We start from the raw sequence: 23,043 nt of genomic DNA on the forward strand, positions 1-23,043 counted from the left end.
TATGTTTACAGATTTAATTTTTTAAAAGCAGTTCTAGTTTCACTGTAAAATTGAAAGGAAGGTACAGATATTTTCCACATGACTCCCACCTTTACACATGGATAGCCTCTGACATTATCAACATCTCCCTTTGGAGTGGCACAAATGCTACAACTGATGCAAGTACATTGGCATCATAATAATCCAAACTCCATCATTTGCATTAGGGTTACTCTTGGTGTTGTATATTCTAGGGATCTGGGTAAATGTATAATGGCATGTGTCCATCATTATGGAATTATGCAGAGTATTTTCACTGCCCTAAGAATCCTCTGTGCTCTGTCTATTCATTCCTCTCCCCAACTCTGCCCCAATATCAGGCAACCCCTAATCTTTTTAACTGTCACCATAGTTTTGCCTTTTCCAGAATGTCATATTGTTAGAATCATATAATGTGCAGCTTTTTCAGACTGGCTTCTTTTATTTAGCAATGTGCATTTAAGGTCTCTTCATGTCTTTTCATGGCTTAATAGGATGTTAGTTTTTTAGTGCTGAGTAATGTTTTATTCTCTGTTATTTATCCATTCACCTACTGAAGGACATCTTGGTTTCTTCCAAGTTTTGGCAATTATGAATAAAGATACTCTTAACGTCTGTGTGAAATTTTGTTTTAATTAGTATAGAGAATACAAGAGGTAAAGGCTAACACCCTTGAAAGGTAGGAAGAAAGTTCAGCAACTTTATTGAAAATAGAACCTCTTAAATTCTATACCTCTCAGCTAAGGAATGAAGTAACACTCTGTGGCACAAAGGATGACAGAGAGGAAGAATATACCCCTTGAAAACTCATAATCATAATACAGCGACCATAAGTGCATCAGACTTTTACATTAAAAGTAAACAATACCGATATATTTCATTAGTATTGAATTTATGAGAAATTACCAAAATATGTAAGAGCACTGAAAGCACCAATTAATGTTGATGTATGTGCAGCCCAATAAGCATTTCAAAAATCAAAATTGGAGTCAACCTAAACTTCCTCAATTAGTTTGTGAACTTTTTGAATAAATAATAATACGAAATATTATATTAAGATTGTAAATAAGACTGTTTTGTGGAAAGAGGGATGAGATTAAAGTTCTCTCTTTCCAGACCAAAAAAAGTAGTCTAGGAAGATTAAAAGAAAAAGAATTTCATGGGTCCTAAAGTTAAAGGGACTGGGTTTACCTCTGGAAAGTTTCATCAAAGAGTAGCACAATTTCTGGAAAGTAAAATTAATTAGACAAGGTGTCTAAGGTAAATGGGAAATTGGATAGTACGTACACACACACACACACACACACACACACACACTTTTTTTTTTTTTTGAACAAGCATGGCCTGAAATCAAAACAGGACTTGGCAAGGCAAGGAAGGCAAGGAATAGATAAAATGAATGTCTTAGCACTAACCTGTGTAGACTTATGACTAAGGATAAGCTAGATGCCCCCTAACTGCTAGGACTTTTAGAAGTCCGTATGAGTTTAGCATAAGAAATGAATAAGCCTTAACTGTTGGAGAGATTCCAAGAATAATGAATGGTAAGCTTGAAATCAGAAAGTATATAGTTATGAATGTATACACATGCAAACAAACATATATACATGCATATGCATATACATATATATATGCATATATAAAATAAAATTTACTTTATATAAGCATTCTATATATTATATGCATTATATTTTGCTTAAGGAAGTTATATACAGATTGGATATTTAGTGCATTCCTCAGGTTATCTATAGAAATTTGTACATACTATATGGTTACATATATAAAACTAGAAATATATCTAGAATATCTTGATAGTGTAAAAAAAACTAGTTACAGAATAATGCATGCAGTATAACATTTAGTAGAAGTCTTGATGTGAATTTCCCTCAAAGCAGACCCAGAGACAAAGAGTTGACTGCAGGAAGATTATTTAGGATGTGATTGTAGAAAACACAATTTTAGACAATGGGAAAGTATGACAGAGAAGGGAGTGAAGTCAGTAAATGATGGGGTTAATGAGAAGTCAGTTAATGATTCTGTTATAAATAAGAACTGGACCTCAATCGTATCAGACCTCTGAAATACAGTCATACACCATGTAATGACATTTTGGTCAACGACAGACATCAAATACAGTGGTGGCACCATGAAATTATAATGTAGCTAAGAAACTTCTATCACCTAATGATGTCATAGGCATCAAAAGGTAGTAGCACAACTACTTTTTTAAAATAAATTTAGTGTAGCCTAAGTGTACAGTGTTTATATAGTCTACAGTAGTGAACAGCAATGTCCTAGATCTTCACATCAACTCACCACTCACTCACCCAGAGCAATTTTCAGTCCTGTAAGCTCCATTCATCGTAAGTGCTCTACACAGGTATACCATTTTTTATCTTTTCTGCCATATTTTTACTGTACTTTTTCTATGTTTAGATATGTTTGGATTCACAGATACCATTGTGCTGCAATTGTCTGCAGTATTCACTACAGTAACACGCTGTATAGGTTTGTAGTCTAGGAGCAATAGGCTATATCATACAGCCTAGGTGTGTATCAGGCTATACAATCTAGGTGTGTGTAAGTACACTTTAAGATGTTCACAAAACAATGAAATAACCTAACAATGCTTTTCTCAGAACAGATCCCTGTGTTAAGCAATGCATGCCTGCAGTCTGAAGCGTCCCATAAGGTTCCACTGGAGGACAGAGGGGAAGAAGTATTTATTCATGAACTCTAGTCCATGGTGGTGTGAAAATCCTGCCCCCCATCCTACCCGCTCCACTGCTTCATAATATATTTCAGCTCTACGAACATCCATGGTGCTTACACAGCCCTCAGGCCCAAGAGAAGAGAGAGTTGGATGGTTGAGGTGAGAAGGTACCATTGTGCTTTACTAAGTACTGCAGTAGCTTCCAGTGAATGTTGGTTTCCTATAGACTTTGGGGACCATGGGACATCAAGAGCATCCACTGTTCAAGGAATGGAGGGATTAAGATACCCATATGTGCAATTGGCTTGAAGTTGTTTTCATGAGAAGACTTATGTAAAATTTTTATCCTGGTCAATTGGAGAAGAGGTAGGAAGAGTTTAATAACTTTTTCTCTCTCTGTGTTTTTGCATTGTTTGACTTGTTGCTGCGAACTTATATTATATTAAATATAATAGTTATCTAGCAATTCATTTTAAGAGAGAATATTTTTATATGTTGGTAGTTCACCCATTAAGAAAAACATTTGGTAGATGTGATTTTTAATTTTTGATGTCTACAATTCACTGAGTTTATTAGGCAACCTTATTTCATAGGGATAGGAATAACTTTAATTAAAAAAATTCAAAGAGACATTCTTTGACAGATAATTAATTCTATTATAGAAATATAGAGAGGATGATGAGTAACCAAAATATTATTTTTGCCTTTTGATTTTCTGGTTATTCGATCCCCATTCATGTGTTCAATTACTTAAAAAATATTTTTAAAAATATGTCAATTTTTGTTACTGACACAAAAAAGAAGAAGAAGCAATCAAGAATATGTTGATTAAATAGTTTTTATCTTCACTCGAAACCTGAAATCAAGCTTTGCTAAGCACAAGATTTTGTACATGACAGAGTCAACAAAAATGTGTTGGATAAATGATGATGCCTAAATTAATTAATATTTGGTTGACAAACTGAATAAATCAATGAATGACTTAATCTTCAGTCAATTTTATAAACGCCAAAATCTGGAAAATTGGAAATAACTGAATTTCATTATAAACTCTCAAATGCACAAACTACTAATTTTTAACATAATGAAAATCTAAATTATTAGGAGAAGGTAAATCTGTTCAGCCCCAAAATCTCAGTGGCCAATCACAGAGTTTTTTTTTTTTTTTTTTTTTTTTTTTTTTTTACCAAGCCTGGAAGTAACTATCATTTCTGAACACATTTCATTAGCCGGGATCTAGTTACATAGTCCCAATCCAAATGCAAATGAGCCTGAGATTTGCAACCAAAGCAAGAAGCATCAGGATTGGTAAACATCTAGATAGTCTTCACCATTCCAACACCAAAAAAAATAAAATAAAATAAAAGTAGTGAATTTTGCAGATACAATTATATCCATATGTGATTTAAATATGAATCAGAACATAAGCATATAATTACTTTAGTTCAGGTTCATGTCAAGGTTTTAACATATTCAAATAAGTATGTGATAATTTAGAATAGACACGAAGAAGACATTTCTCACAGAACGAGAACCTGCGTATATATTTATAGTGAGGTCATAGAATCACAGGGTGTTTTTAGAAGTAAGAGTCATCTGGGAAGATTTAGGTCTAAGGTTTTCTAAAGGAAGAATATAGGCTAGATGACCTTTAGTAATCATCACCAGCTATGTCTGTGACATTTCCTTTAGCTCTTTAAGTTTTATCCTTTTCGGGTGATATTATATATACTTCATAGGTCAGAATCTTTACTAACATTTCCTGTATTCAAGTAATGTTAATTTTAGCTATTCAAAATTATTTTTCCAATTGTTTAAAGGTATAAAACTACTAATAACAACAATAATAACACTAACAATAATGAAACTGTGGAGGGTTGCCTCTGCCCTGGCCTCTTTATGTAAAATGCTAAAGCACCAGCGGATGGGAAGTGATTGGGGGAAATCTAGCTTTTACATCACCTCCTTTTATTAAATTAAGAAAAATCTCAATATATCATGTTTTTTTCCAGAAGTTTCAGAACCTAGGTAAACCACAATGATTTTGGATGTTTGTGTGCCTTTTTAAAAAAATTTGCTTGCACCTTTGGCCACCTACCGTACTGATTTCTGTTTTCTGTATAAGATCAACTGTAAATAAGTGAACACAGAAAAGACAAATATGTAGAAAAAAAAAAAAAACCCACCAGTTTGATACCATGTGTACTCATAATTGCAGCTTCTATGTTAAGATTAACGTTTTTTGGTTAGGGCAAATTCTTACCGTCTGTTTCTTCATCCGATGTGAAATTTTTCCCAAGCAAGTCCCAGGTGTTCCATGCCTAGTTTAGCCCCACCTCCCCAGACTAATCTGAAATGAATTTACACTCAGGTGGAAACCCTTTCTATACTATGATTTAACTAATTTGTGTTAGTTTCGTAATGCGTATAACAAATTGTCACACACTTTGTGTCTGAAACCAACAAAATTTATTATCTCATAGTTTCCATGGATTAGAAGCCAGGCATCACTTAGCGGGGTCCTCCTCTGAGGGTCTCACAGGCTGAAACCAAGGTAATCTCCCAGGCTGCAGTCTCATCTGAGCTTGGGTTCTCTTCCACTTTCACTTTGTTGGCAGAGTTTAGCTCCTTGTTGTTGTACGATTCAACTGTTGTTTTCTTGGTGGTTCTTGCCTGGCAAACTCTCAGAAAGCCCTTATGTTCTTGTCACATGGCCCCATTCATAGGTCCTTTCCTAGCATTGCAGCTTAATTCTATAAGGCAGTCAGGAGAATTTCTTTCTAGTCTTCTAGTCTACTGTAACATAATCATAGGAGTAACTATCCCAACACATTTGTCAAATCACATGAACTAATCATGGACATGCCTATTCTACCAGATTTACAGGTTTGGCCCACACTCAAATGAAGGGATTAAACATGACATGTACACCAGGGGCAGGAATTTTGGGTGCCATTTTAGAATTCTGCCTACCACATAATTTCTTTAAGTATTAGGAATCATTTTTTCAGAGTGATTTTAAAACTAATACTAACTGGAATTTTTTCTTCTGATTTTTATTACTGCTGCTTTAAAGTTTTTGTTTTAGTGAAGAAAAGAGACATGCATTGATATATTAACACAATTTCAATAAATATTTAAACTGTCTTAAAAGATGCATAAAATACAGAAAAATAAGATAGTTAAATAAGTACAAAAATTGAAGAAGGAACAACTTAGCCACATAAAGGCTATATCTTGAGATTTTTACTTGTATGATTTTGGCAAACCTAAATTTAGACAAATCTAAAGACAAAACTTTCATTCTCCTCCAACTCAACATTGGACAGAGATTCTGAGAAAATCAGCAAATGATTACAAAAAATATGGGGTTGTTGACTGGAGATGTTTGCAATAATAGAAGGTAAAAATAATAGATACAGCTCCCAAGTTCCAAAACAAAATGAAACCATTGACTTTTAAAAAGAGGAATTGAATATGCATCATTCATTACACTTACTATTTACTGAGCTCCTATTATGTAGTTTGAAAACATTCTACATAAATTATATTGTATATTATATCTACTACAATTTTTATTTTTCATAATGACTCTGAAAGTTGGGAATGATTATTGTGCTCATTCTTTCGATGTGGAGACACATTCACTATTCCAATATTTTGCCTAAATTCACACAGCTAGTAAACAGTTAGCCCAGGATTTTATACCTATGATTCTTTAGGCTCTAAGCTCACTTCCTGTAACTACTATGCAGTACACTTTGGTATCTACAGATTCAAACTCTATTTCTACTATTGACTAGCGAATGTGGGGTTCCAAAGTTCGTAATGTTGTTTATTTTGAAAGAGGGGTTTGTAATAAAGACCAAACCAATTGTGCTGAACTTTGCACTTAGCTAGGAAATTAAAAAAAAAAAAATCAAGTTTAGCAACTTAATGGGCATATTTTAGTCTATCGGACATAATATTCAGATAAGCCATCACTGTATCTACCATTTTGTTAAAAATCATTCTGTAATTTAAACCAACAATAAGACATCAGAAAGGAGTCTCCTCAGTTCAAACACTGAATAGAAACACTGGACATGTTATCACATATGAGGGCTCTGATTTGTGGTATGAAAATTCTACCACACAACCCATCTGGAAACAAGAATGAAAAATCCATAAATCAATTTCAACAAGTGCTCCCGTCTTTACAAATGAACTCACCAAGTAAAAGATAAAAGTCCAGTAAATGGAGATTTACTTATACTGTAAAACTATGCACAAGAATCACACAATGTCTACGAGAAATGTGATTTGGGAATCTTTCAGATATTTGCATATTTTAAAACTTTTAGGTGTAATCATTAAAGTTTCAGAAAGTAAGGATTTTCAGTGTTAGGTTATGATCTATTTTATTTGCAAAGAGTGATCCCAGAAACTTAATGTAGATAAAATCAGTAGATTATTGTTTTATATTCAAACTTTCATGGATAATAATATAAAGCATATTTTAACAATTGAAATTAAAGAGAGATAATCTGCAGTTGTTAGAATAATTATTTCATTAAAAAAAGTGTAGAGATCATTTAAACAGAGTCAGTCTTATAGCTAACATTATAAACATTTACTTCAAAAACTATGTAAATGCTAATGTACATCCTTTCATATGTAATAAAATTATTTATAAAAATGAATTAAGAATTATAGAAAAACAGTTAAAGGGAGTAACCAGCAAAGTTTTATTTTTCCTTTCTGCATTGAACCTTAATACAGAGAGTTGAATGACAAGCACATATTAAGGTAAAAAAAATCCTAAATCCAGGTTAGGTCTTCAGATGAGCACATATTCAGCTTTCACTTATACTACTTTCATTTGTGCTTCTAAAATGCTGAGAAAAAGTGTTTCCATGTAGACTGATGGCCTAAGAGCCAAATAAACTAAAGCAAATAAAAAAAGTATTAGAGAGGTATATTGAAAATAACAAACACCACTGGATGCGCCCATTAAAAAGACCTAGTTTTTAGTCTCATGACTGGAACATACAGTACTAGCTGTGTTACACATGAGCATCATTGGTATTATTCAACTTCTCTAAGACCCAGGTATAAAATAAAAATAATGGTATCCAACCTACCTGTTTTAGCATCCAAGAACATGACATGAGAAATACCATATACTTCTTTGAAAATTGTAAAATATTTTTTTTTCTTCCAAATTTTATTATATTTTGTCAATATACAATGTGGTTGATTATTGTGGCCCATTACCGAAACTTCCCTCCCTCCACCCTCACCCCTCCCTCCCAACAATGTCCTTTCTGTTCTCTTGTTGTATCAGTTTCCAGGAATTGTAATTGCTGTGTCTTCTTCCCTCCCCCCCACCCCCGTTTTTGTGTGTGTATTTATTTATTTATTTTTAGCTCCCACAAATAAGTGAGAACATGTGACATTTCTCTGTCTGTGCCTGACTTATTTCACTTAATATAATTCTCTCTAGGTCCATCCATGTCATTGAAAATGGCAGTATTTCATTCTTTTTTATAGCAGAGTAGTATTCCATTGTGTAGATATACCACAGTTCCCTTATCCACTCATCTGATGATGGACATTTGGGCTGGTTCCAACTCTTAGCTATTGTAAAGCGTGCTGCAGTGAACACTGGAGAACAGGTATACCTTCGACTTGATGATTTCCATTCCTCTGGGTATATTCCCAGCAGTGGGATAGCTGGGTCATATGGTAGATCTATCTGCAAATGTTTGAGGAACCTCCATACCATTTTCCATAGAGGCTGCACCATTTTGCAGTTCCACCAAAAATGTATGAGAGTTCCTTTTTCTCTGCAACATCACCAGAATTGATCATTCACAATCTTTTGGATATTAGCCATCCTAACTGGGGTGAGATGGTATCTCAGTGTAGTTTTGATTTGCATTTCCCAAATGCTGAGTGATGTTGAGCATTTTTTCATGTGTCTGTTGGTCATTTGTATATCTTCCTTTGAGAAATGCCTATTTAGCTCTTTTGCCCATTTTTAAAATGGGTTACTTGTTTTTTTGTTGTAAAGTTGTTTCAGAACTGTTGTATATTGTGGATATTAATCCTTTGTCAGATGTGTATTTTGCAAATATTTTCTCCCACTCTGTTGGTTGTCTTTTAACTCTGTTAATTTTTTCTCTTGCTGTGCAGAAGTTTTTACTTTGATATTATCCCATTTGTTTATTTTTCCTTTGGTTGACTGTGCTTCTGGGGTCATATTCATGAAGTCTGTGTCCAGTCCTACTTCCTGAAGTGTTTCTCCTATGTTTTCTTTAAGAAGTTTTATTGTTTCAGGGTGTATAGTTAATTCTTTAATCCATTTTGAGTTGAATTTAGTATATGGTGAAAGGTATGGGTCTAGTTTCATTCTCCTGCATATTGATATCCAATAATCCCAGCACCATTTGCTGAAGAGGCAGTCTCTTCCCCAGTGTATAGGCTTGGTGCCTTTGTCAAAGATCAGATGGCTGTAGGTGTGTGGATTGATTTCTGGGTTCTCTATTCTATTCCATATGCCAGTTCCATGCTGTTTTGGTTATTATAGCTTTGTAGTATAGTTTAAAGTCAGGTAGTATTATGCCTCCAGCTTTATTTATTTATTTTTTTGCTCGGCATTGCTTTGGTTATGCGTGTTCTTTTGTTATTCCATATAAATGTCTGGATAGTTCTTTCCATTTCTGATAAAAATGTCATTGGAATTTTGATGGGGATTGCATTGAATTTTTATATCACTTTAGGTAGTATGGACATTTTCACAATTTTGATTCTTCCAATCCAAGAGCATGGGATATCTTTCCATCTTCTTATATCCTCTCTAATTTCTCTCAGCAGTGGTTTTTAGTTCTCATTATAGAGATTTTTCACATCCTTGGTTAACTCAATTCCTAAGTATTTTAATTTTGGGGTGGCTATTGTAAGTGGGCAAGCTTTCTTGATTTTTCTTTCTGCATGTTAACTATTAGATAATAGAAATGGTACTGATTTTTGTGTGTTGATTTTGTATCCTGCAAATTTGCTGAAATCATTTATCAACACCAAGAGTTTTTTTGTAGAGGCTTTAGGCTGTTCAATATATAGGATCATGTGATCTTCAAACAGGGACAGTTTGATTTCATCTTTTCCAGTCTGGATGCCCTTTATTTCTTTCTCCTCTCTGATTGCTCTGGTTAGTACTTCCAACACTATGTTGAATAGGAGTGGTGAGAGTGGGCATCCTTGTCTAGTTCCTGTTCTTAAAGGAAAAGCTTTGAGCTTTTCCCCATTCAGGATGCTTGGCAGTGGGTTTGTCATATATGGCTTTAATTATGTTGAGATAATTTCCATCTATACGTAACTTACAGAGGGTCTTTGTCATGAATGAATGTTGAATTTTATCAAATGCTTTTTCAGCTTTTACAGCATCTATAGAGATTACCATACGGTCCTTGTGTTTGATTTTATTAATATGGTGTATCACATTTATTGATTTGCATATGTTGAGCCATATATTTTAAAATATTTTTAAATATAGTTTACATCACCGTGAGAAATATCACTTATTTTAAGAACTATGGTAAATAAGACAGAGAAAAAATTATGTTAATATAATTATATATGTGTATATATTAACACAGATACTATTTTTAAATATTTTTGTTTAATCTTTAACATGATTATTTATAAAGCATCTTATAAGAAAACATTGTGATTATGGCTGTACTTCACTAACTTAAAGTCAGGCTATGAATGCTATGAAGAGTGAGCATGTTTGAACATTGAAAAGAACACACACAGGAATTATATGGTGGCTATTTGTGCTCCTTTTATTCCCCTTGTCTTTATTTTTGTTGTTGCTTTTAATTAATAAACTTTATTTTTTAGAGCAATTTTAGGTTCACAGCAAAATAGAGTGGAAGATGCAGAGTTCCCATATTACCTCCTGTTCCCGCACATGTACAACCTCTCCACACCGCACTGGTACATTTGTTACAATTGATGAACCTACCTAGGTACATCATTATCACTGAAAGTCTGTAGTTTACATTAGGGTTCAATCTCAGTGTTGTGCATTATATGGGTTTCAACAAATGTATAATGGCATGTAATCACCATTGCAGTATTACACAGAATAATTCCATTGCCCTAAAAGTACTCTGTTTTCTGTTTATTCATCCTTCCTAAACCCTCATAACAAGTGATCTTTTTACTATCTTAATAGTTTTGCCTTTTTCAGAATGTCATATAGTTGAAATCGTACTGTATGTAGCTATTTCAGATTGGTTTCCTTCATTTAGTCATATACATTTAAGTTTTCTCCATGACTTTCATGGCTTGAAAACTTTCTTCTTTTTAGTCCTGAATAATATTCCATTGTCTGGGTCTCCAAGTTTATGTATCCATTCACCTACTGAAGGGCATCTTGGTTGCTTCCAAATTTTAGTAATTGCAAATAAGGCTGCTATATACACTTGTGTAGGCTTTTGTGTGAACATAAATTTTCAATTCATTGGGGTAAATACCAATGAGTACAATCACTGGATCACGTGTTAAGAGTATGTATATTTTGGGAGAAATTATCAACCTGTCTTTAAAAGTGGCTGTGACATTTTACATTCCCACTAGCAGTAAATGAGAGTTCCTTTTGCTCTACATCCTTGCCAGTATTTTCTGTTATCAGTGTTTTGGATTTTCGCCATTCTAACAGGTGTGTAGTGGTATCTCATTGTTTTAATTTGTAATTCCTTAGTGACTTATGATTTTGAATAATAAGTTCATAGGAGAACTTTTAATTCCAAGTAAGCATAAAAGTAAGTTCTTCAGATTTGAATACATGTGCACAAGAAATCATTTTCCCAAGTGGTGAACACTTTTCTTAAATCTAATTCATATTTTCAAGTTCTAGAATTAAAATGTTTTCTAAAAGGAGGCACACTGTATTCCTTTTGAGCTGTATAGCCTGAAAATCTATTTTCTATGTTATTTCTAAAAAAATCGTAAATTACTCTGAGGATAAAGTTCTAATAACTATATTTAAAGTTTGAAAATTCATATTATATCATAAGCTAATTTGTGGCTACATGTTTTAATATCAGATGTGAAAATACTTATACACACACATGCATACACATAGAGGTTGACTCAACATCATCTTTGACCATGCATATGCAAAAAAATCTGCCTAAAACTTAAATATTTATTAGGATTGGCTTGGAAATATATGAAACAGATTTTATTTTTTTATTTTTATTTTTTTTACAATTGTAGGTATTTTACCAGGCTTTTAAAGAACAAAGCAAAAAGACATGGACAATAATCAAGGGTTACAAGCTCATAATCAATGAAACATCCCAATGTTGGATTGAATTTTGAAGAATATCTTTATTTTTAACCTATTTGTCTGTTTTTATAAAACTTCTGTTCAATTCAAATAATTCAACTGACTATTTTCCAAAATCTTTAGTTTTTCATTAAAAAGAAAAACAGCAACATGATTATTAAATAAAATTTACTACAGTTATTTCTCCTCTTGTATATGTAGGCATGAGTGAAGGAGTGGCCATCAGTCAGGAGCATTACTCTCATTAAGCTTCTTCCAAGTTGAAGCATGAAAACAGCAGAAAAGTAGATGACCTCTCCTCTTCCCCCAGAAAGAAGACCAGAGAAGAAAATAAATTACAAATATTATTCAACCTTTAGATCTCTTTTAGAATCCCACCCCAGAAAGACTGTTTCCTCTATCCTACTTCATTTTTTTTTTTTTTTTTTTTGTTACTAAAAGGAACTTTGGCACCATTAGGTAGAGGGAATTTTACCCATACTTGAAATTAATGTCTTGAAAATTGACATGACCTGTATCAACATAACTCACTATTGAGACTGAGACCTGAGATCAACTATGTTAACAAGACTTAACTGTTCCATGAAAATGCCACCAGATAAATAAAATTATTAACCAATAAATAATTGTGCTGCTTGTGTCTAAAAATTCCACTCAACCAATTAAACTGGGAAAAATGACATGTTCATCTTGGCAAACAGCCCTCCCTCCTATTGAGGCAGCTGCTTGTTCAACTTGGGTAAACCACTAGCTCATCACATTTCTTACCTCAGTTTAATCACCAATCCTAAACTATTATGATAGAGATTTTTTCTCAGTTTCACCTACCTTCTACCATTTAAGACCCATCTTAAGCCACTTGAGCCCAGACCCCAAAATCTGTAAATACCAATTCTTAACTTCCTGCTTTTCAGACACTACTAAGATTCTGTTGGTTTTTATTTCTCCCTTGCTACAGAAAGTTTGATAAACCCAGCTGCAGGTGATGAACAGGTTTTTCTAGTTATCCTCGCAGGTGAGGTACTCTACTGTTGACAGTTTTTTGTTGTTGTTGTTTGTTTGTTTGTTTGTTTGTTTCTTGGCTGACTAAACTTTTACAAATCAGCTCTTCTGTTAGTAAAATAGAACCTCATTTTGCTTATTTACGCAATCTGTCAAGTTTATGTGTTTTACTCCAGAAAACATCTTTCAAGATAACATTTATTATGGTAGACTCTGGCATTTACAGGTGCTATAAAGAACATGAAAAGAACAGATTGTTAAAATTATTGCTGTTTATTAGTCAGCACTTCATATTTTTATATAAAAGGATGTTGAATATCAGAGACTAATTAGCTTACCTGAATCATCCTTAATCTTAATGTTTCCTCATTCTAAACCAATATTCTTCAATCAACTTTAGGGTAGACATCTTTAGCCCAAATAGAAGTCGCCTAAGACATTATGATCATATAGTATGTATTTATATTTTTGACCTGTTTCCCTATTGGATTTAGTTACACAGAGAATGAGATTGCTGACAGATTTCAGTACTTTTATGTTCAAAGGATGCTATTAATGATAGTCTGCACAAGGAAAACCACAGAGTCATCCTAGGTTCTAGTACTTTCTAACTCCTTATACTATTCTAACTCCTTATACTACATTTTATTCCAGCTCAAGTTTTCATTTTCTTGATTAATTACTGATTAAGCAAAATACTCATCATTAAAGATGCTTTAAGAATAATCAGTTCAATTATAAATTCCTAAAAAGAGGCTCTATACATAAATATTTAATTTAACATAAAATATAAACCACATGTAGTTTCTATTTCTAAGGTAATGGCTGATTTTACTTTAGATGGGAGTATAGATTTTAAATGAGATGTTATTTACAAGAGTCATGTTAATTTGCTTTTCTCCTTAAAATGTTAAGTATATTGATAATTAACAGGAAAATTAGTCAATAATGTTTGACTATTTTAGAAATAAAATAGTGGCTATTTTATGTTTAGCCACTCAGAGTAGATACCAGAATTTTTCCTTTAAAATAATAGGGTTGCTTCTGAAATCAGTTGAATCAATGTTTGACTTTTATTTTTTTCTTTAAATCATCATTCTGACACATTTTCCTTGTTACTCATTAAAAACAAAAGAACAATATAGTGTATGTTTGTGTACATGCAAGTAGGTTTTAGAAGTTCAAAAAACTTATTTTTTAAAATACATATCAATTATGAGAAAAAATAATGAACACAAACTCTATCATACTTTACTTGTCTCCTAATTTAACCCTGCCTCTGAAATATCTAATTTCTTTGGTTGATTTTTAAATTTTCTGCTTTTTTTTCCAGGTAAAATTTTCTTTTTTATGTATAAGTAAAATGAGAATGTGTGGAGTTCCTTCTGTTTATTACCACAAAATATTAATATAAAGACATCCAACATATATTTTAGTAAAGACATAATAAATATTTCACTTGGAAATATACAGTAAGCAAAGACATGTAAGAAAATATCACATGTGCATACAGAATCTAACTATGGTACTCCTCCCAGAGATGACCATTGCAAGCATTTCATTACATATGTGTTTAGCAGTAAATTCAGTTCAATAAAATGTTACCATAGAGATAAAAATACAAACATTTGTTGAGCTATAAATTCTTATTATCTGTATCTTTATTTCTCTATGTAATAATGTTTTGCACATTTTTGTAACTGGCATTATTCATATGATTGAATATGATTATTCCTTTCCAAGATTATTTTACTTGTCTGATAACATCTATCAATTATGTTATAATTAAATTTAAAAATATCCTAATTGGACAATACTTTGTTTCACTGTATGTGCTATCAGAATTACAATATCTAAATCTTTGCTCCTGTCTTTGATTTTTTTTTTTTTTTTTTTTTTTTAGAATAAATTCCTACAAGGGTATTTCTTAGTCAAAGGGCAAGCACAGAAAAAGGGTTTTGATAACACAGCCATACAGCCCTTCAAATGGTTGTATCATCTCACACTTTAAACAGAAATGATATGTGATCATTTCTGTAATAACTAAAAAAAATATTCTGATATGGTTCATTGATATGTATTTGGTTTTCTATTTTAATTTACAGATTATTTTTATTAGTGATGATAGACATCTTTGCATATTTGTTTTCTTGTTGTATTTAAACTTTTATGAAATTTCTGTCTCTGCCCCTGTTTATTGCTATTCTTTTTTCCTCTGGGGATATTTGTGAATTCTTCCTACTTTAGTAAATACATATTTAAAAGACATGTTCATAAATTAATTTTTGTTAATGCTATGTAACATTGTGTAATTTTCAGCATATTTCTATGGCATATAGGTATTTTTTTGCTTATGGTTACATGTTATAGTGTTTCACAGTTGTGCACTAAAAATAAAAAATTAACATAATTATTTCAATTCAGAATAATATATAAACAAACAATAAAAAGCAAATGTGTGAATAAAGAATTGTGAAGCTATATATATTTAGGAAAATTGATTTATAAGTGTGATTTTGCAAAGGTAGCTGGAAAAGAAAAGTATGTGTAAAAATTATGACTATCTGAGAATTGGGTTTTTCTGGAATGTCAAGTTTTTCACTCCTACTGCTAACACTGCTAGCAAATGTAGGCATATGTGATTTTATTACAGAGGATTAATAAAACCACTTGAATTATCAAGGAGAGTTTTGTGCTTAGAGAAAAATCAGATTAGGTACATGCAGCAGGAAATTACTTAATCCAGTGGTAATATCAGTGCAACTTCTATCAATGGAACCACTGATTTAAAAAGTATAAATGATATCACAGAATATTTATGTCAAACATATGAGGGCTAAGGTCACACTTTTTGTTCTCTTTACCACAGAAAATTCACACTGCAAATAAATTTAAGTTATTTTAGTTTATGAAGACATTTAGTCTTGACATCAACTGAAAAATGCATTGGGAAGAACATCACTTATACATATGAAAGAAAATTGTTGCCACATGAATAAAATCAGTTGTTTCTCATATCAAACCGCATACTATCACTTCATTAAAAAACAGCTGAGAAGCAATACTTACTTCTCATGATCTTGATCTTGAGAATACTGACTCTTGATCTTAATTAGGTAGAAAAAAAATGGTGAGAATACTACCTCTCATCCAGCCATTTTAACCTAATTTATATCTCCTCCATAGACTGAGTAGAACTATACAGTAAATAGAAGATTGCCTTCTCTCATTGCTGAATGCTTCTAGGAAGAACTAAAACTAATATTTTACATGGTTTCTGAAATAATGAATTAAATTAAGTTACAAATTATAACTTAAATATAACAAAATATAACTTTTTATTTTTATGATGTGACAAAGCCAATATAAAACAATTTCTGTGATTTTAAATGTTCTCCCTGGGGAATCTTGTCGATGCATTGTTTCTTAAATAACAAAAACATTGACCCAGAGAATTACATTCTTGACTTTTAATATTTAGGATAATATATTAAGATTCTTTATAAATGGTTCAATAGGCAAGAGATTAATTATTTTCTAACATTTGATCTTTTAAAAATTTTTTACTGAATAAATAGTTACATCATTATGCATATTTTAAAATGTATCCAAATGCTTTATCAAAACATGAAGGAATAACTTCTGGAGCCAAATTAATATGAGTAGATTCTGAATACATTCAGTGCTTTCTTCAAGTTGAAATATTTAACCTTATAGTTTCTGGGTATGATTTTCTTTTTGACATTTTTGCTAGTTGGAGTGTAGGAAATGGCCAGTAGTGAGAAATTGCTCTTTTATCTTTTTGTCTATATTCAATCCAAATATCCACTTAACTGCCTTAAAAGCTCAAAAATGTTGATTCAGCACTAATAGTAGAAGCATCCAACTTTATTTCACTACATTTATATTTGAATAGAATATTACAATACTAATGTATTATTTTGTAAAATGAAGGTTGTTTGCTCAATATAACATTTATTTCAGGTAAAAGATTCACATTTCTTCTGCTTGTAATTGCTAATTTACCATTTTGTTTTTAGACAAATTCAAGATGGACATGAACCCATTGAAGCAATTATCTTCATCACCTTCATCATCATCATTATCATCCCTACTTAACTGGACAATTTTAATGGTCACCATCCCGAATCCTGACATGGGTTATCTCTTAATATCACAAACAAAAGAAAGAGGCAGTACTGCTATGTCTATTTTACAGAGGATGATTTTGAAGCTTCAATTTTTTTTTTTTTTTTAAATTTTATTTTGTCGATATACATTGTGGCTGATTATTGCTCCCCATCACCAAAACCTCCCTCCCTTCTCCCTCCCCCCCTCCCCCCCAACAATGTCCTTTCTGTTTGCTTGTCGTATCTAACCCCAGTTAGGATGGCTAAAATCCAAAAGACTATGAACGATAAATGCTGGCGAGGCTGCGGAGAAAAAGGAACTCTCATACATTGATGGTGGGACTGCAAAATGGTGCAGCCTCTATGGAAAATGGTATGGAGGTTCCTCAAACAATTGCAGATAGATCTACCATACGACCCAGCTATCCCACTGTTGGGTATATACCCAGAGGAATGGAAATCATCAAGTCGAAGGTATACCTGTTTCCCAATGTTTATCGCAGCACTCTTTACAATAGCCAAGAGTTGGAACCAGCCCAAATGCCCATCATCGGATGAGTGGATACGGAAAATGTGGTACATCTACACAATGGAATACTACTCAGCTATAAAAACGAATGAAATACTGCCATTTGCAACAACATGGATGGACCTTGAGAGAATTATATTAAGTGAAACAAGTCAGGCACAGAAAGAGAAATACCACATGTTCTCACTTATTGAAGCTTCAATTTAATGAGGTCTTAGAGCAACTAAGCTGATCATGTTGGATGGCACAACCTTGTGGAAATCTGCTTCAATGATTTATAACCTTGCAATCCAACTTTTTCATTAATTGTAATATTCAGAAATAGTCATTTTTATTGACTTATTTAACTTGCCTTTTCAAAGTAATTGTAAATTATTAATATTTAATACTTAGTTTTACAATAAATAAAAATGGTATGCATTTATCTCATGTTTCTGAAATAAATTACTTATTTTTTTCTCTTACTGAAGATATTTATTTTTATGCTAAGTGCATTTACAGAGGATTAACATATCCTTATAAAATATGTAGGCTATGACTCATAAATGTGTCTTTCAGACAGATCAATAGCACTTTACAAAAGCGAGAGTCCATGTATATTTTATTTTAAAATTTAAAACATTCTCAGATCTAGAAAAGGATTTCAAGGATGATCCAGCAATGTCCCTGCACACCAAACCTCCTGACAGAATCACTAATGTAACCATTTCAGTAGGATAGAGTAGGGAAGTTTAGAGGTCAGCTGAAAATCATTCTTTTTTCTCCACCACCTCTCAACTTATTCTATACAAGTTCTTTCTCTTTGCAGCTGCATCAAATAGCAGGCAGGTCTCATAGCTTTGCTGATACCTTTGGGCCACTCATCTAAAAAAAAAAAACCCCAAAACAAACAAACAAACTCCAGCAATTTAAGGCTAAAATACTCGCTAAGGTACACTGCAGTTCTAACTTCTACTCTCAAATGCTTTCTACCCTATTTGGGAAAAAAGAACTGGGTATGAGAAACTTTATAATAAAAAAATATAATCATTACATGTACAAGGATTGCTAGGTACTGTGATAGATGTTGAAAGCAAAAGACTGAAAATATATCTTTCATAATAAGAAGTTTAAAGAAAAGTGATTTTTTTTTTTAGTTTATGATGTGTTTTGAAATTTTGAGAAGTAACTTTATTATTATTTTATTTGTTCTTTAATTTAAACATAATTTATTATACATAATTATAGGGTACAGAATTGACTATCGGCATTTATGTACAGTATGTGATGATCAACTCAAAATTATGCACATTCGTCATTGCAAATTGTAGTTATTCTTTTTGTCCCTTACCCAATTGCTCCTTAACCCTCTTTCTCCTCCCCTTTTCCCACCTCCAGTAACTATAGGTCTGTTCTCTCCTTCTGAAAGTTAAATTAGTAATTTTAAAATTACACCATATATGAAATACCCTGGAAATACCTTGTCAAAAACACTGTAACAGTTGGTTATGTTGGAATCTTTTTGTCTGGATTTTGTCTGACGCCCCAAATGCTGACTTAATACTCCATAAACACCCGAGCTACTAGCCCACAATATACAGCACCCAGTATGAGATGGGGAAGCAGGTTAGCAGGGACCAGCTTATTCTTTGTAGGCAGGCACTGTGAGAAAAGAGTTGCTAAGAACTATGGAGGGGACTACTTTGGAAAGCATAGTCTCCACACAGGAAAGGCAAAACAATACTTTCCTATCCTTAGGATGAGTGATGGAACTTCATTGGGCCCACTCACAGGATTATCCCCTCAAATGTGGATAAAATGAATTGTATCCATCTGATATATCTAACAGTGTGGCTTGCTTTGGGTTAATGGGGTAGAACAGAGTAGACATGGTGGCATAGTGAAGCAAGTGCACTACCACTGATGATGGGGCAAAGGCATTTGATTTGGGGAATTAGATAAGAACCCCTAGGAAGGCTCATCTCAGAAGAGATAAGATCCCAAAAGAAGGGAGGACAACTGGAAACACAGAGTCCTACAGTGACACCTCAAACAGCCAGATGGCATAAATGTATTGATCACATCAAGGAAAAACCCATAGAGATACCGCCAAAGAACCTTTGAGTATCCTGCAAAAGAAGCCATGAAAGAGCCTAAAGATTTATGCATGGGCAGTGGAGGAGACAGTGCTCCATATGACAATGGTTCAGAAAGGCAGCATGAACTTCAACTTGACTTTTGGATGCTTGAAGCTTATATAATTTTGGAAACTCTCTTTCAAGAAAAGATTGCAGCATTCTTAATATAAAATTAGGGATAAGATGAATATCTATTTAGAACGAGTAAAAATATCACAATAAATCACAGTTCTACCCACTGGTTCTTATTTTAACCATCTGTTAAATGTATTTTTTTTAACAAGATTCCCAGAGGATCTCTACATGCACTAATATTTCTAAATTGCTGACTCAAAATAACAAAATTCAACTTAAAATGAAAAACTACTATAATTAAACTACTTAATAGGAAAGGACACATCCTTTCATTATTTTGCTTTTGCCATCTGTTATACAAAGCATAGCAAATAAAAGACCAATAATAAATACTAGTAATTGGTATGAAGTTTCTGTAAAAAAGTTTTTTTCTTGAAGTGTTCAGTTGGAAGCATTACAGTATAGAAGTTAGGACTTTGGTGTTTCGTAGGGGCTTAGACTTACCTGTTGGTATATTGGATCAGTGACCCATAGCACCACCCAAACATAGCACTACCTCTCCAATTTGATAACTAATACGATATATTGTGAACTTGTATATTTTGTTTTAAATGTATTACCTAAGAAATGAAAATGAAACATTCCTGAAATAAATAATTAAAAATTGCTTTGCCTAAATTGAAAGACCCCTATGAAGGAAGACATGAAACACATTTAAATTAAAATGTAACACAAATTAAAAAAAAATAAGAAGAAATAAAATGTAACACAAATAAGTGAATTTAATTTTGAAATTAAAAGTTTAATTTAATTTGAAATAAAATAAATTTAATATTAAAACCACTTTTTGAAATTTATAAATGTAAATAATTCACACAAAAGTCATATGAATGCACAAATCTTTTTCATTAATATTCTGGAAAATACTTTATCCACATAATTTAAGTACTACCTTTGAATATAATTTTCTCTAGATCATTATTTAAGAAAATTGTACTCACTTATTTCAGATGCAGAAATAGTGTAGATTTTAAATAAAATTAATCACTGGAATTAATCTGTAATATCACCGGGAATTTAAAGATAGCATTTTAAATTCTTATAAAATGTCTGCCAGAGGCTGGCTTTAAATTTAAAACATATATATTCTCCATATTGTTTCTTGTTTTTCTTTTTTTACTTTCATATCAACTTTTACTTTTTAAATTAAACTTATTATTTTGAGATTATTGTAGATTCTCGTGTACACTTTAACCAGTTTCCACCAATACTAATATCTTATAAAAGTGTAGCAAAATATCTCAACCAGGATACTGATATTAATATAGTCAAGATAGCAAAATCTTCCCTCAGCACAAGAATCCCTTATGTTGCCCTTCAGTAGCCACATTCACTTCCCTTCCACCTTACCTCTTCTTTAACCCCTGCAAATGCTAGCGTGTTCTTCATTTCTATATATATATATTTTCATTTTAAGAATGGCATATAAGTTGAATCATATAATATATAACCTTACGTGATTGGCTATTTATACTCAACGTAAATCTGTGGCAATTAATTTAGGTTGTTAACTGTATCAACAGTGCCTTCCTTTTTTATTGCTAGTGGTATTCCGTGGTATGGATGTACCACAGTTTGTTAAACCATTCACCTGCTGAAGCACATCTAGGTTGTCTACAAACTTTGGTTGTTGTATATAAAGCTGCTATTAAATTTGGGCCATGGTTTTGTGTACACATGTGTGTGCATGTTTTTATTTCTCTGAGATAAATTGACAGGGGTGCAATTGCGTGGTTGAATGCTTAGCACCTTAAGAAACTTGCAACTGTTCTCCACAGTGGATATACCATGTTACTTTCCCACAGTCAGGTAAAAATGATCCAGTCTGTCCACATTCTATCCAACAGATTATGCTTTCACTAGATTTTGTTTGTTTGTTTGTTTTATTGAAACATAATTAATTATACATTTTTGTGAAGTGCAGAGTTGAATAGCAATACCTGTGTACAATGTGTGATGATCAAGTCATGATAATTAGCATATTCATCATTATAGAACGTAATAATTTCTTTGTGTTGAAGACATTAGATCTCCTTTCTTCTAGTCATTTATAACATGCAGAAAATTAATGTTAATTATAGGTGCCTAGCTCAACTGTACATCAAAAGACCTTATTTTTCCTAACTGGCTGTTTTCTGTCTTTAAACCATTTCTTGCTCTCCCTCTTTCCCCTCCCTCTTTCCTGCCTCTACAGCTCTGCTCTCTCCTTCTGAAAATGTAGGCTATTATTTTGACTGTTTCTTTCTTTCTTTCCTTCCTTTTTTCTTTCCTTCTTTTTTTCCTCCCTCCTTTCTCTCTTTTCCTCTTTCTTTTTTTCCCTTCCTTCCTTCCTTATTTATTTATTTATTTATTTGTTAGCTCACACGAGTGAGGGATGTGGTATTTCTCTTCCTGTGCCTGGCTTAATTCACTTAACATATTTTTCTCCAAGCTTATCCATGCTGCTGTGAATGACAGAATTTCATTCTTTTAAAAAAAAAAAGGATAATTATATATATATGTGGAGTACAAAGTTGACTTTCAATAGCTGTGTACAATGTGTGATGGTCAGATCAGGATAGTTAGCTTATTCGTCATTATGATACATGATCATTCTTTGTGTCCATTAAACAATTCCCTGTTAACTCCCTATCCTCTTCCCCTCCCCTTTTCCACCTGTAGTAACCACAATTCTTTTGTCTCCTTCTAAAATTTCATTGTATTATTGTGCTTTTTCTCTCTCTCTCTCTTTCTCATTTGTTTATTTATGGATTCAGCTCTCAGTTATGATTAAGGACATGTGCTGTTTCTCTGTGCCTGGCTTATTTCATTTAACATAATTTTCTCTAGGCTCAACTATGTTGCTGTGAATGGTAGAATTTCATTCTTTTTTTTATGGCTGAGTAGTATTCCATTATGTATATATACCACATTTTCCTTATTCAGTCGTCCATCAATGGACGTTAGCTGGTCCCATAGCCTGGCTATTACAAATAGAGCTGTGATGAACATGCAAATGCTGATATCCATTTGACATGATGATTTCCATTCCTCTGTATATATACCCAGGAGCAGGA

The sequence above is a fragment of the Cynocephalus volans genome, chromosome 5 (assembly GCF_027409185.1).
Source record: "Cynocephalus volans isolate mCynVol1 chromosome 5, mCynVol1.pri, whole genome shotgun sequence".
In the NCBI taxonomy this organism is placed as follows: domain Eukaryota; kingdom Metazoa; phylum Chordata; class Mammalia; order Dermoptera; family Cynocephalidae; genus Cynocephalus; species Cynocephalus volans.